This window comes from Miniopterus natalensis, chromosome 3 (assembly GCF_054644295.1).
Source record: "Miniopterus natalensis isolate mMinNat1 chromosome 3, mMinNat1.hap1, whole genome shotgun sequence".
Lineage (NCBI taxonomy): Eukaryota > Metazoa > Chordata > Mammalia > Chiroptera > Miniopteridae > Miniopterus > Miniopterus natalensis.
In genome coordinates this window covers 25,317,044-25,332,704 of record NC_142083.1, presented here as the reverse complement: position 1 = coordinate 25,332,704, position 15,661 = coordinate 25,317,044, and positions in this window count along the sequence as shown.

Genomic DNA, 15,661 nt, shown 5'->3' with positions numbered 1-15,661 from the left:
CACGTGAGGATGTAAATCTTCTAACCAGACACTTCCTTTCTCGTGCTTGCAAAAGGTGCTGAAGCCGGGTAGTCCCCTAACCTTTCAGAGGCCACTCTACTGAAACCAAACAGGGACAGACCTTGCTGATGCCTGCCAGATGACCAATTTTAGAAATCGAACCCAACAGGAATAGCTCTGTAGGACTGTGCCAACTATAGAACTTCCATCATAATTAGTGTTAATTTGGCCGTTTGCTTTACTTGGGAGTTAATGAGAACAAGGCTGATTCTGTCTCAGACTCGGGAGTTTGGTTGGCAGGACGCAGACTGGGTGAGCATGTCTGATTTAGTGAGCTGCCTACTGGAAACTCGAGAGCCTTGCAAGTGGAAGGACAGTCTGTTTCCTCACCGGACTCTCTCTCTTTGCAGATTAAGCTGAAGAAGATCACACCAGGAGTAAAATGAATATTTCTTCTTGAAGTGAGCATCTCGGAAGCTTGCTGTCCCTATAAAAAGACTGCTTACGTTGCAGAATGGGTAAGTGGAAAATGAAAGGACTCTAAGTTATTTGTGGAAACAAGCATTCACCTGAGACAGTAAAATGAGTGTAAGTAGATGTATTTTTACTTAGTTTATAAATAGAGCATTTCCCTGTTGAGATTCCCCCCCTGCTATGATAATGCTTGCTTCTGTTACTCTAATGCTAACAGGCCTTTTTAAAGGTAAGTGCGTAGGCTGCACAGAAACCCTAACTTTTCCCTTGTGGATGGCATCCTTTGTCATCAGATTTAGAGGTGCTCTGGCTCTTTGGTGACTTCATGCTTTGTACCTGCCCACTTACCTCTTGTTTTTAGAACTGTGAACATAGGATTTGAAATATTTCACATTTATTCTTAAGAAAGCCTACACTGTTTGTGACATATAGTGTGGTAAAACACAGTCAAAATTCACGTAAGGTGCCAGTTCACCTTACCATTTTAGAAAGAACAGTGGTGGCAATATTTAAAAGCTAAGAACTCTTTTAAAGTAAATGTTCATTGATTACTTTAGATAACATGAAGGATGTGTGTTATGCAAACAATTCCTGAAGATGACAGTATACTTTCACCCATAATAAGACAAAATTATATTCATAAGCCATGGACCCCATTGGCAGAAACTTTGGGGCCAGGAATCAATGCATCTTATCCTTGTGTCATAGTTTAAAAAACAATAAATATATAGAAATAAATTTTACCAAAGAGGTGAAAGATCTGTACACTGAAAGCTAAGACACTGGTGAAAGAAATGGAAGAAGACACAAATAAATAGAAAGATATCCCGTGTTTATATATTGGGAGAATTAATATTGTTAAAATTTTCATACTGCCAAAAGACATCTATGGATTCAATGCACTCTCTATTAAAATTGCAATGTCATTTTTTCACAGAAATAGAACAAACAAAACTAAAATTTGTACAGAACAAAGACCCTGAAGAGCAAAGCAATTCTGAGAAAAAAGGAAACAGCTGAAGGCACCACACTTCCTGACTTCAAACCATACTACAAAGTTACAGAAATTAAAACAGTATGTTACTGGCATAAAAACAGATACACAGACTACATATATATGGTCAAATAATATTTGACAAGGGAGCCAAGAATACTTAATGGAGAAAGAACAGTTTCTTTAATAAATGGTGTTAAGAAAACCGAATATTCACATGTAAAAAAAAAAGTAAATGTAACACCAATCACAAAAATTTACTTGAGATGGATTAAAGACAAATGTAAGATATGAAACCTTACAATTTATAGATGAAAACAGGAAAAAGCTCTTGGGCATTGGTCTTGGATGATTTTTTTATATGATTCTAAAAGCACAACAAAAGGAAAAATAAACAAACAAGTGGGACTACATTAAATTAAAAAGCTTCTGCACAGCAAAAGAAACAATCAAAATGAAAAGGCAAGAAATTCGAGAAAATATTTTCAAGCTACATATATGTTTATCAAAAAAAAAGGTAGCAAGTGTTGGCAAGGATGTGAGAAAAGGGAACCCTTGTGCACTGTTGGCAGGAATGTAAATTGGTGCAGCCACTATGGAAAGTAATATGGAGGTTCTTAAAAAAATTAAAAATAGATGTACCATATGATCCAGCAATCTTACTTTTGGGTATTTATCCAAAATAAACGAATCATCTTGAAACAATATATCCACCCCCATGTTTAATGTAACATTATTCCCAAAGCCAAGGAATGGAAATAGCCTAGGTGTCCATCAATGGATAAATGTGTAAAGAAAATGTATTATATACATACAATGAAATATTATTCAGCCCTAATAATTAAGAAAATTCTATCATTTGTGATAAGATGGATGGATGGATCTTGGGAGCACTATGCTAAGTGAAATAAGTCAGATAGAAAAAAGACAAATATTGCATAATTTCACTTACATGTGGAATCTAAAAAAGTTAAAATCATAGAAACAGAGAGTAGATTGGTGGTTTCCAGGGGTTAGGAGGTGGGAGATGGAGGAAATGAAAAGATGTTAGTAAAAGGGCACAAACCTTCTATTACCTAAGTTCTGGGAATCGAATATACAGTGTGGTGACTATATTTAACAGCACTCTATTGTATACTTGAAAGTTGCTAAGAGAAGAGATGTTAAATCTCCTCTTACCATACACATAAAAATAAAGATTATTATGTTCGGTGATATAACTAAATTTACCTTGTTTAGGATGTGTTAACTAACCTTTTGTGGTGATCATTTCACAACATGTACTTGAATCAGATCATTACATTATACACCTTAAACTTACACAATGTTATATGTCAATTGTATCTCAATAAAGCTGGAAAGAAAAGAGGATACCTCAGCCATGTGAGGTCAGGCTTTCTCCATGTGGGGATGGGCTTTCCCAAGTGAAGATGGTGCTCTTGTCTTCCAAACTAGGCTCCTCAGCCAGAATCAAGAGCTTTACGTTGAAGATCAGCATCTGGGTTTACAGCCCCCTCCCACAAACTGTGTCTTATCTTGCTCCGGAAAGGATGAGCCAGGTATCTTTGGAGTTTAAAATAAGCTTAAGGAGCTTCATGACTCTGGCATTTTGGACTTTAGTGTTTTATATTTGTTTGTTTTTATCACTTGAAGATCATCAAGATGTTGTTTTAATGTGGCATCCATAAGAAATACACACACACACACATACACACAATGCATATATAATAAGAAAAACCTGTGAGTTACGTATTAAATAACCCCAAGACCAAAACAGTAAAATAGAACACTAAGAAGGTGAAATTTCCAGCTTTTATTTCTGAGTGGAGTCTCAAGTAGTGTCCCAGTAAAACGATCAAGTAGACTTGAAAACTGAGCAACACCCTTTCCCCCTACCTGAGAGTCCTCGGATACAGGAAGTCTGAAAATAAACTGGAAATGCACTTCCAGTTTTATAAAGCAAAGCGTTCAAAGTGTTACCTTAAAAGTTAAAGTATTCTTGAAATATTCTAGTGTAATGCCTACCCAATGATTTGTGGAAAGCAAATAGCCTCCTTTACTTTGCAGTCAGGGAAGTGGGCTTTGAGTTCTGGCTCTGTCCCCTACTGGTGACTATGGGGTGAACGGTGGGGCTGCACTCAGACCATTTTCAAGAACCTGCTGCAGAGGCACTGCAGAGGGAGCAGAGTTGACTGACAGCGCCAGGTCCTGCACCTCTAAATTCACCCTGGGCTGCTCCCAGCCAGTGGCTAAGCATGGCCAGGGTGCAAATATGGGTCCACTCCTGTCCATATGGGACTCCTCCAACTTGACAACTATATGTAACATTCAGCATCTTATCAATATGCTAAACCAGGTGTGTTTGTGTTATGTACATGTGTGTTTGCATGTGTGTGTGTGTGAGAGAGAGAGAGATTGGTCTCTCTCACAGGACTCATTTTTAATAAATATGCTTCCATTCAAAAGGCTTCTGATACAGATATTCTTTTCATAAAAATGTGTAGAAATGAATCATGCAAAGCAGGATAATGGTGATTATTTGCATGAGGGAGTCTTTACTGTAGGGTTTCTAGAAGCTAAACTTTTAGGGGTTCCTCATTCTTGAGAGTGAGCAAGACCTGTGCCTCGCTTCTTACCCATCGGGTAAGGCAAAGGTCACAGATTACGTTACATTATCTTAGGTGGTCTTAGCAGGCTGGCTAGAAAAATTCTCCTTTGCTGCTTGAAGAGGTAAGTGGCCATGTTGCAAAGAGCTGAGCATAGCCTGCAGCTGACAGTGAGAAGGGAGAAGCCAGGGCCCTCAGTCCTACAACCTCAAGGAATGAATTCTGCTGACACCCTGGGGAGCTTGGAAGTGAATCCTTCCCCAGCTGAGCTTCTAAATGAGAACGCAGCCATGTCTAACATGTTGCATTCTTGAGACCCAGTTCATCCTTTATGCTCCAAGTGTGGCATAATGCATTGCTGTTGTCTTAATATAGGATAAATCTTATGTTAAATGTTCTTACCAAATTTAAATTAAAAAAACACAACAACATTTTTTGAAAGTGGTAAGTTTAGTTTCTTGGTTGTGGTGATGATATCATGGGTATATGCATATCTCCAAACTTACAAGATGAGGGTACACTAAATGTGTGCATTTTTGTATATCACTTAAACCTCAGTAAAGCTAAGAAAATATAAAACTAAAATGTTGTTAAGCTGTTGAGGTTGTGGTTATCTATTACACAGAAATAGGCAACTGATGTGCTCACATGGATGGAGGCAATAGATCTTTGCATGAAAGGCCTTTTCTTTCCATGTTGCTTCTTTCCTCTGATCAGGCACTAGGCTCTAGGTACCTCAATGATGTAGATGTCAGATATTTCAGATAATTTTGTAGTTTTAGTGGGGGCATTTAGTTGTTTTCAGGGATATTCATTGCGCTTTGGTAGAGGTTAACTTAAAATAAGAGTTGGGACCTATTAAAATATGTTGAAATGAACAAATCCTTTAGAAAATGTCTCATGGGCTCTAATTGTTTCACTATTGTCCCTGCACCATCTTTGTTCTTTACACTAGGAAAGAAGCATAGAACAGGAGCAGATATCTTAGAATTTAGGGACATAAGGCTGACAACATATGGCACATCAGTCCTGGACAGTTAGCTTGGATTTAGCTGTGATTCTAAGGACACAGCTTTAAGTGATTAAGGTAATCAAGGCACTTATTGAGGCAATAATTGTTCTATGTGGATTTTTATGTATAGATTTATAATTCATATATTTTATAGTCTCTAAAGTTTTATAGTATAGTTTAGAAAAAATAGACTCAATGATAATGCAATGCCTGTATATTTCTGATCTCAGGAACATCAAGATACATATTCAAGAACTAAATATTCATTATTTCCTAATTAGCTATGATACTGGGTTTTCCACTTTGATTTTCCAGGCTCTTGAAAGAGATGTGATGAAATGTGGGGTTGTCTCTTGTAATGTTTTAGATGCGATAACACACTTTGCCCAAATGTTGGGAGATCTTAAGAATGGTCAGTGAATGACCTTTCCCTCATCTTCAGTGGTTATGTTCTTAGCATCTGAGGAGCATCTGGGTTTTTTCCTACAGGTGAAAGGTCAAGGAGTATTTTATAACAGTCTCCTATTTTATAACAGTCTCCTATTTTGTTGGATTCTGTTTTCTTCTTTGAGGATATAACAGCTATAACAATATGCAGAAATGAGAAAAATATTATTTATTTTCTTTACCAAAATTCATTTTATAATGAACTTCTCAAAATATAATTTTAAAAATGGGATACACTTCTGTATCTATTGATCATTTCACTATCACTTCAGGGAAATCAGTGCCCAAAGCTGGAATGAGGTGTCCCCACTACCCAGGAAGACAGGTGTCCCTTTTGACAAGGACTTCTTTTCCATAGGGTGGGTCTGCCCTGCTGTTCTATTGCCTGTTCAAGCAGTTGTGGGGGGGATTTCTCATCTGTCCTGGGAGAGGCCGTGTTAAGAAGGAACACTCCTACCCTATGTTCCTTGTCCAGGGAAAATCTTATAGCACCCCACTTCCAGAGCCAGGTGCTAATGGTTTAATGGAAAAGAGGCCCCCTTCTGTATGAGGAATAAGCATATATGCTCTAATCATGACACATTTTCAAACTGCAAGAGATCTGTGAATCAAAGAATCCACATGTGCTCAAAACATCATAGACTTTCTCTATTTGGTTTTTAGCCTCTTACTTCAAACTAGGGAGTTTCATGTTTTGTTTTGTTTGTTTTTAAAAATAATCTTGTTGGATGTTTTCCATTTGCTCCAGGAGCCTGACCTTTATGAGCTATGTCAACAGCTTTCCCCGATGTCTGGCTTCCATTTGCCTTCATCCAATGAAGACAACTGGGTCCTGCCAGGAGTAGAAAACAGGGTTGAGTCAGGGTGCTTACCTCCTGAGCACCATCCTTACCCCCCCAAACATTCTCTGACTCACCACTGAAGATCCCAGCTCTTGCCTGTGACCTGGCTCTCTCTGTCCCTGGGTTTCCAACTCCCCTGTGCCTCACCCTTTAGAATAAGCAAGGACACCACTGGGGGTTCCCTACATCCTGCCTGCTCCTCTGTAAATAGTCCTTTTATGAAGCACTTTTCAAACCACCCCAGTGGAGTGTGCAATTATTTGTGTAAGGACCATGCTTGATGCATTTATCTTGAAGGATTCTTACAGAAACCACAATGGAGGAAAGTCATTTGTGCTTATCCCTAACAAAATAAAGTTGAGGCACAGAAGTTTGGGCCACCTTACCCAAGATCACAGAGGTAGTAGCTGAGGGCAGCTGGCTGGTGACAGGGGTCTCTTCCTGGTCCCGGGCCCTCTCTCCTCAGCACAGCCCTCTCTGCACAGCTCAGCTTCCACATTTCCATCAGAGCTGGAAGCTGGCTTTGTGTCTCATTCATTAAAAAAATGATGCCAAGAATGTTCTTACATTGTGTAGTTATGTTTATTCTCTTATTATAAAGCTCCTCAAGCTCACTGACAGAAGGGAAGAGCATTAATTTAAAATTAATAGATAGCACCATAGAAATGGAAAGTCTGGGTTATGGCTTGTGTGATTAATCGTTCTAGTCATGACTAGAGTCAGAGTGTATGCTAATAAGGCTGGCTGTGCACACCCCGGCCACATTACCATTAGCTATGCACCACTAATAATACATCTACTAAATGACTCAGAGCAGTCCATGTACATCACAGTTTCACCCTTCAGAGATTTAAAATTCCAGGACAACACCATCGAGGCTGGATCCGCCAGCCCAGCCCCTGGTGATGAGTGGAATGCCTGGATCCGGTGCCTGTTTATCTGTTTGACTCCTGCCATACATGAGCTGCTCTGAGAAATGGAAATGATGTTACCTCCACGTTTAGTTTACTTTTACAAGTAAGCTCAAAATTATATTGTTAGCACAACATATAGAAACTTGCTGAATGTACTATATAAAACCATAAAGCTACCACATAGCAAAGGAATCAGTTAAACAATTGATCATACACTGTGCACCAGGTCCTGTCTGTGAACTAACAAGGAATAAGGCCTTTGTTCTCTGGAGTTCGGTCCCGTGAGGGAGGTGCACACACAAGGACACCTGCCGGTTGGTCAATGAAATCACTGATTATAAAACCCCTATGTGCAGACTGGCCTCTGTTTTAAACTAAACTTCAGTTGATGTTCATTACTGTCACTAAACACAGACGTTGTTGGAAAAGCTTCACCTTCTCTGACCTATCCCAGGACTCCAGGGTGGCAGGCACATCCCGTCATTGAGCCAAACCTTCCCAGCCCTCAGTTTCAGCCTGACCATTACGAACCTCTCGTAGCCCTGTGTGTTCTTATTGCCTTCATGCTTTCAACACCACCTGGCAGGGAATTCTACTATGAATCTAGAATAGAAGGGGGGACAAAACAAGAAATCCTGGCTCGCCACTGGGAATGTTCAGTGCTGAGGGTACTGGGTACAAGTGGCCTTGGGCAGGGGGGTTGTGGGTGAGTTGCGTAAAGATCACCTGCATTGCTGGGGACAATAAGTAGGTAAGAGATGGTGCTTGAAAAGTCAGGGCAAAGTTCTGCAAGCCAGGGTAGGGGATGGAGTGACTCGTTAAGATTTGGGTTTTAAGTGCTATGCAGACCGTTGAGGAACATGGTGAGAGATGCCAAGAGTGGTTACTAGGAGACCAGGTTGGGGGTTAGGTGGGAACCCAAGTAAGAGGAGATCATGGCTGGAGCTGAGACAATGCATGAGGGAGGAAACGAGGGGGGCTGTCCTAGCCAGGACTTCTGATGCCAACCAGGGCTTAAGGCCAGGATGCATTTTCTCTTGTTCAAATAAAGGTGGTGTCTGGTCCCAGTTTTGGTTTCCATGGCAACTCTCTGGCCTTTTCCCTTCTGGATCAGCAGCGAACAGTGCGTGGAGAACCCTGGGTTAGGTGCCTCTTTATCAGGAGAAAGCTTTCTGGGTGGTAAAACTGAAGAATCCTACAATTCATTTTTGCCTCTCCTTCCTGAAGAATGCAGGGGGAGAGATTTGTAAATTCTCATTAAACTAGCAGCCCGGAGATCTGGGTTCAAATCCTATGTCTGCCCCTCCCTGAGACTGGGCATGTGGGTGTCATCACACTCAATAGCTGTTGTTAAACATTGAAGTTCTCCCTCCTGCAAATGTGGCATTAAGTGAACAGCAGTGCTAAGCTAATTCTTGAGCAGGGTTGTGTGGATAATAGCCCATACAGGTCTTATTTACCCTTCTAAAACTTAACGTGCAGCTCATTGATGTTTAGGTTTTTAATCTCCATCTGACAGAATCTTAAAGTTCATGAGGAAAAAAAGTTTTGTCTTCAGTCTAATCCGTATACTATAATTAAGTTGCAAATAGTAGAGCATTCTTGTCTATTGTTTTAACTCTCACAATTCCCATTTGCTCAATGTATATTGTGGTGCAGTTTGTGAGCTCTTTAGATGTGCTTCAGAAAGAAAGAAAATGTGAGTTGTGCAGAGAGATGGGCTGCACTGCCTGGAGAGAGCTTGGAGTCAGGAGACCAGTCAGGAGGCAGTGGTGGGAATTCAGGGGAAAAGTTCCCGTGGTCAGAACTGGGCAGTGCGAGTGCAGTGAGGGTTCTCAGGAGACGGGGGTGCATTGGAGGCGGGGCCGGGTGAGAAGGCAGAGGTTAGGGTAACTCCCACCTAAAGACTAAGATGGGCCGGCAGTGGGATGAGTGACAGCAGATGCCACAAGCAGATCAGGGACACTAATCTTAACCATGGAGTGTTGGGGTACCTCAGGGTGAAGACATCAGATGGTGAGTTGACTGTAGTTTGACCTCATGGCGTGGGCACTCTTTCTGGACGGAGCAGGATCCTGGGACAGGGTACCATCTACATGAGCAAAGGAAGAAAATACCAAGAGGGAGACGAGGAGCGTGTGAAGATGCAGTGAGAAGCAGTTTGCCCTGAAACCCACCTCCGCACTCTATACCCACAAGGAGCCCAAGGCTGAGCTGCATAGACCACGTTAGCGGGCTCTGTGCCTTCAGCTTTAGGTGGAGGTGAGTCAGTAGGAGGTCCAGGCAGGTGATAGGAGGACGGGAGGCGTCTAAGCTGGGACATCATTGCCCCTCCTTAGCCACTTTAGGTCTAGCGTCCAGTACCCAAGTACCTGACCACCCTTATTATTTTCCCTCGGCCCTGTGCACACTTTCTCAACAGTCTCTTCATCAAATGCTCCTCACTCATGCTATTTTGAGAGTGCTGCATTTTCTCCAGCTTGGGCCCTGAGTTTATACCAGGTCACAGGGTTCAAGCAAGGTTGGGACTAAAACAAGTTCTTTAGGTTTAGCACTTAGGTCTCTGTGACCATGGCAGGGGCTGTTTCAGTGAAGGTGTATTGGGAGAAGAGTGACATGTGAAAACCACTGAGCATAGGCTGTTTTTCAAGAGTTGTAGCTGTAAATGCCTCCCAGGTCGAGTATTTTATGAATGGTCCCTCTCAGAAAGGAGGGGACTCCATCATCAGGGTTCAACATTGTTGCATTTTATTAGTTATGGTAGTTGCTTTTACTGACTTGCTTAAATAGAGGTTACCTTTTATTTCTTAAACTTGTAAAAAATACCACTTTTATGCAAAAAAAAAAAAAAAAATGTCATTGGTGATTTCTCATGTATACCACTAGGTCTTTGCCTCTCTTCCAGGTAAGCTGGGGGATGTGTGGAAAACCCCAGGGTAGTACACACAACCCACCAGGCATCACTTCTTCACTTTTCTCCATCAGTATGAAAAAAATGATCAGAAACACATAGAAAGGTTTTAAAGGAGGGTAGCCCATGGGGAGGAGTATCAGTAAACCTCTACCTCCCAGGGATGCTCTATCTATCAAAGTATCCATGACGTCAGAGCACAATGGCCATGAAAGATGCCCCACTACATTGGTATGTCCTTGATATTTATTAATACCACAAATTACATGAATCTTAGGCTTATATATTGTTTATTTTCAACAATGGAAAGAATTCAGTTCCCTGTGATTGTGGCCTCCCCACATTGCAACTACTCATTACATTCTTTCCCAAGGTGACTTTATAGTGAGTAGAGAGAAAAAAAATGATTCATATAAAGAGTAACTTTTTTAATCAAAATAAATTGTATTGAATAGCTGGATTTTATAAATGAAGTAATTTGAACTGCAGGAATAAAGACTTTTTCCAGAGAACAATAAATACCAAACGATGAGGATTTCTTTCATCCCTCAAATGTTGCTGCCCAAATATATCACACCCAATACAATGCAGCCTCCTGGGTTATGGGAGCTGCTGGGCACCTCAGAGTCATAGCGGTGGACCCCACACCCCGTAATGATGGCCCTGCAGGGAGACAGGAGAAGGGCATTACTGTCCATCAAAGATGCTCTGCCAAGTTTTTCTCAGTACAAATAATAAGGGAGCCAGTGAAGATTTTAACCAACTGTGACAATTCTAAAATTGTTTTAAAACTTTTACCATTTTTTCCCTTAAAACTTGAGCCTTTGCCTTTGAAATATTTGATGACATTTGAATTAAGCTAAGCAGAGGGAGAATATAAAGATTCTCTGTACTCCTCCATCTCATGGTTTATTTTTAGATGGTAAAAACTATGGATACGCCTGCATCCAAGGAGGAAGAGCCATACCCACAGCCAATGGCTCAAAAAGCAACTGTGCCCGGGGATGGACAAAGTGGCTGTGGGTTGCTTGCGATCTAGGTGCAGTTATCTTCTCCTCTGCAACTTTGCCACCCCCCACCCCCCATCTCTCTACTTAAATTGAAACAGAAATAGAGACTTTTTTAGGTCTTTTCCAGCTCTGACAGTCCTTGCCTTCATGAATTTTCTCTTCATGATTCTTCTATAAATTACTAATGAGGAAAATAGTTCAAAACGACATCACTTTTTTAAAAGCAAAAAATAGAGTGAGCTGCCAAGCCTCTTGGTTTGGTATTTCCCCCAGTGCATAAATTCTGACTTATATTTAGCCCCGTGTTCCCTGCTTAGCCAGCACTTTTATTAGTGGGCAAACTTCCAGAATGAAATGAAAACACTGTGATGGCTTTTTCCCAAAGTACATCCTGCAGTTGGCTCCACAATCACTGTCCACAGCCAAAGTGGGGTCCCCCCGGTTAATATGACAGGGCTGTCTCCTTAAGGAGTGCTGTCTGATCCCGAGCTGAGATGAGGGAGCAGGACTGCTCTTCTCCTCTGCACGCGGGAAGCAGGGACCCATGAAAGAGAGAAAAAGCCTCCAGGATTTAAAAATAGAGATGGGCAAGATCCATGGGCTCACATGGCTTGTCATTTTCTAAAGAATACACTGAGAAAAAGAAAAGCAAAAATATTGAGGATGTGAAAAATAGTGTGGACTAGAGACTTTTTTAAACCATAAAGTAGTGAGTCACAAGTCCTCAGGGAATGAGGTTGGGTGAGCCACCGGGACAGGGGAGCTGAGCTTCCATAGCACGGGGTGGGGTGGTCACTGGAAGGTGAGGGGTCACTGGGCCTCGGTCCCAGGCTGCCTCATGAAACTCAGCAGGAGAGCAGCCCACGGGTTTGGGGTGGTTTCTCACCTGGGGCACAGCTTCCACATTGACACACCAAGATGGACAAGCAGGAAGGCAAATCCTACCACTGACAGTGTTAGTGCTTCTCGCCGAGAAGTTTCCAAAAATCAAAAGGGATGTTTTTGCTCATCGGGGGTTTTCGTGATGTTGTCACACAAACAGATGGCAGAATATTGTAGAAAGAGTACTGCTTGGGTGGGGTGTGAAGCCTGGACATAGACTATTTCTCCCCTCGTTCCCCTGACTCAAAGAACACCGACTTACATGTCTGTTATTTTGCAGCTGGGAGCCTCTGCTTCTGGAAATGAGAAAATAGACAGTACAGGGGCTGGCATTTTCAGATGGAGCTACAAGGCCTGTGCAGCCAGTGTGGATCAGGCTTCCAGGAGAGGCTCACTCAGGGGCAAGAACTTGCAGATCTGTCGCCATGGGGTGCAGCAGTTAATCAATGAAAAGGGAGCTGAGGGAGCTCTCCTTCCAGGTGAGAGCTTCCCTGCCTGGCTGCACTTTGGGAGGTTGTCCCAGGTCATTCCTTTCACGCCCCTCTGCTTTCCATCCCTCTACTGCACTTAGTCCCAGGCAGGATGCTCTGCTCCCCACGCCCTCTTAGCCACTGGCAGACAGGGCAGGGGCTCTGCACTGGCTCAGTGAGTGACAATGGTATCATGCCCTGTCTCAGTGAAATTGCTTTTAGAAGACCCCAGACCTCTCCAGCACTGCTCAGCAGCCTTAGAGGAGGAGTGAAGATAACATCTAGTCAGGATGATCTAGGGTGAATTTCAGGCTGGTAGTCAGGTCCTATGCTTGCCGTGGGAGAAACTGAAGGCAGCGACAGCAGGGCTGAGCATGGCGTCTAGGAGCAGCCTGGCTTGTTGAGAGCAAGAACAAGCGGCTTCTTGCTGCTCTGCCTCTGCACTGCAATGGATGTTTTTGAGAATGTCAGTGATGTAGATGTGGACCAGCAGGAATCCAGAGAAAAGAAGACTGGGCTGAGACAATTGCACTGCTTTGCTAGTAAAGTTGGCAAAACAAAAATATTTGCTTTAGATTCAGCACTGTATTGGATACTGTGCTTTACTACTGTGGCAGGGATTGGGGCACTTGTGCATTTCAGAGTTGAGCCCTGGGATCTGGGGGCAGGGCTCAGGCAGCTGCCTGCTGTACAGAGGCGGCAATTCATATCCCCGGCCCATAATCCCGAGGAATTGCATTTTCCTGAGAAAACCCAGGAGAGCAGACATCAAAAGGAGGAAGGCAAGATCCAGACACGTGGTGACTAGGAAATGCTGCCTGAAGACGGCTACGTGGCTGCCTGAAAGTCTTCCTTCCTCGTTTTACAAAAGGCCATCGAGATAATTAACACCGTGTCAATAAATCTCGGCTGCCTCCTCAGCTCCCTGGCCTCCTGGCATCACGGGGCGGGGACGTGCCGCCACTGCTGGTGTGCTAATGAATGTGATCATGAATTTAAACCCAGTCGCACCACCTCTGGAAAAAAGCGGCCGAGTAGAAAGCAATAAATAAAAATCAAGTGAGAAGTGAGAGACACCAACTCAGCCTCCAAACAGCACAGAAATTAATCTGACAACTAGAGGGAACCTAAATGCCACTGTTAACATAAGAAATCATTCAAACCTTTGAAGGATTTTTGTGAGTTTATTTGAGCCAAACTGTCCACAATTGCTGGGAAGCAGAATCTCCATGAATTGAGATAATGCTCTGGAGAATGGCAGTTTTGCACCCTGCTTTACGGATTACAATCAAAGGGGGAGATGCAAGCGGGTTACAGGAAATCCTTTGGTAATCGATTAGGGAGGTGGGAGAAAGCAAAGCAGGGAAACCTAGGATTGGGTAAAAGTAAAATGATAGACACATACTTCTTTTACTTAGGTGGGTACAGGATAGTTAATAGTCAACAGTTAACAAGATATCAATAACAATGAGAAGATTCCTGGTCTCTAGCCCTGAAGCATTGAGGGCCTGGAAAAGGGGGAAATTACTTTGTTCTGCAAAGGCATATGTTAATCAGGCATGTTATCTTAGATGCGAAAGACAACCAACAGACTTAGAAAATTAATCTTTGTGAAGGAAAAATACTCCCTTAGGGCGTGACTACCCTCCGTCGACTGCTTTTAGTTAAAAAGGTTTAATTTCAGACCATTCTTTGTGGTTATTTTAGGTCTCTGAGTTTGCCAGGCCGCCATGCAGGCCTCTCCTGAGCTTTTCAGGTTTAGTATGTGGCCGCTTTTCCTCCACACCACTCAGTTAACCCAAGTTCATTGTAACTTGGTATTTCACTCTTCGTGTGCATGTGTATTTTTAGAGGCAGTTTTCTCCTGCATTCAATTTTATATGCATTAGTTAGATCCTGCACATTGAAATCCAATGCTACTTTGGGCATACCCAAATTAAAAACAAAGTGAAATCTGTTCTGCGTGGTTTGGGCTCCAGTAGCTCCTGAGATTTAGAGCCAAACACTCCTGCTTGGATCCTGCCTCTGCCACTGAATAGCTGTTAACATGGGCGAGTTAATTACCTTCTCTGGGTATCAGCGTGGTGATCTGCAAGAGTAGGTATAACCTTTTCAAGGTTATTAAAAGGTTGGCCAATCTATTAATAGAATTAATTACATTAGCATATTCAAATAGAAAATTGATGTACATGTGATTTTCTCAGTGGCTGAAATAGGGTGGGATAAAATTCAGCATTATTCCTTCAAAAGGACCTGGCAAAGTAGGAAAGAGGAGCATCCTTTAACCTGACACAGGCTGTCTGCTGTATACAGATGCAGCCCACCAGAGTCAAGTGCATGACAAGGATTTCCGTCTTCCTGCTAATGGTCACCACTGACCTGGCCATTCTAACCACTGCAACACAAATAAATAAATAAACAAACAAAGGAGAGGAAAGTGGCATTTAACAACCATTTAACTTGGTGTCCCGGGAAGCCAGGGGAATGAATGAAAAGTCCTTTGCAAATTGAGCGAAGCAGCCTGTTATCAGAACTGTAAACAGTAAGGTTTCTGTGTGGGGATAAGCAATGAGGACATTTTATAACAAAAAGTTGACAATTCCACCAAAATAAAAGTAAAGAAGAGCCCTCTAGATATATGTAAAATGCATGTGAAATCAATAATAATTTCTGGGGAACATGAAAGAAATGTGAATCCCTGGAGAGGATCGCTACAATGCTGGGGTGGAGCACTTGGTCCCTGACCTTGGCAGTCGTCCTCAAGTCAACCTATAAATTAATGCAATGTCCCTCAAGAGAGCAAACATGCTTTTCAGGGAGCTAGAGAAGCTCATTAAAAAATATATATGAAAGGTAGAAACGTTATAAAATCCATAACAAGCATCCATGAAGAACTTATTCTTTTGATAAGTGTGTAAGCAGAGTTTTATTGTAATAGAGCAGGGAAGATATGAACTATGTCATATCTTTTAGAAAAATTATCAGTTTGGGAAAAATTAAGTTTGATGCCTTCCTATTTTATATCATACACAAAATGACTACTATCTAGATTAGCATAATTTTAAAAATATATGATGAGACTATCAGAGAAAAAATAGA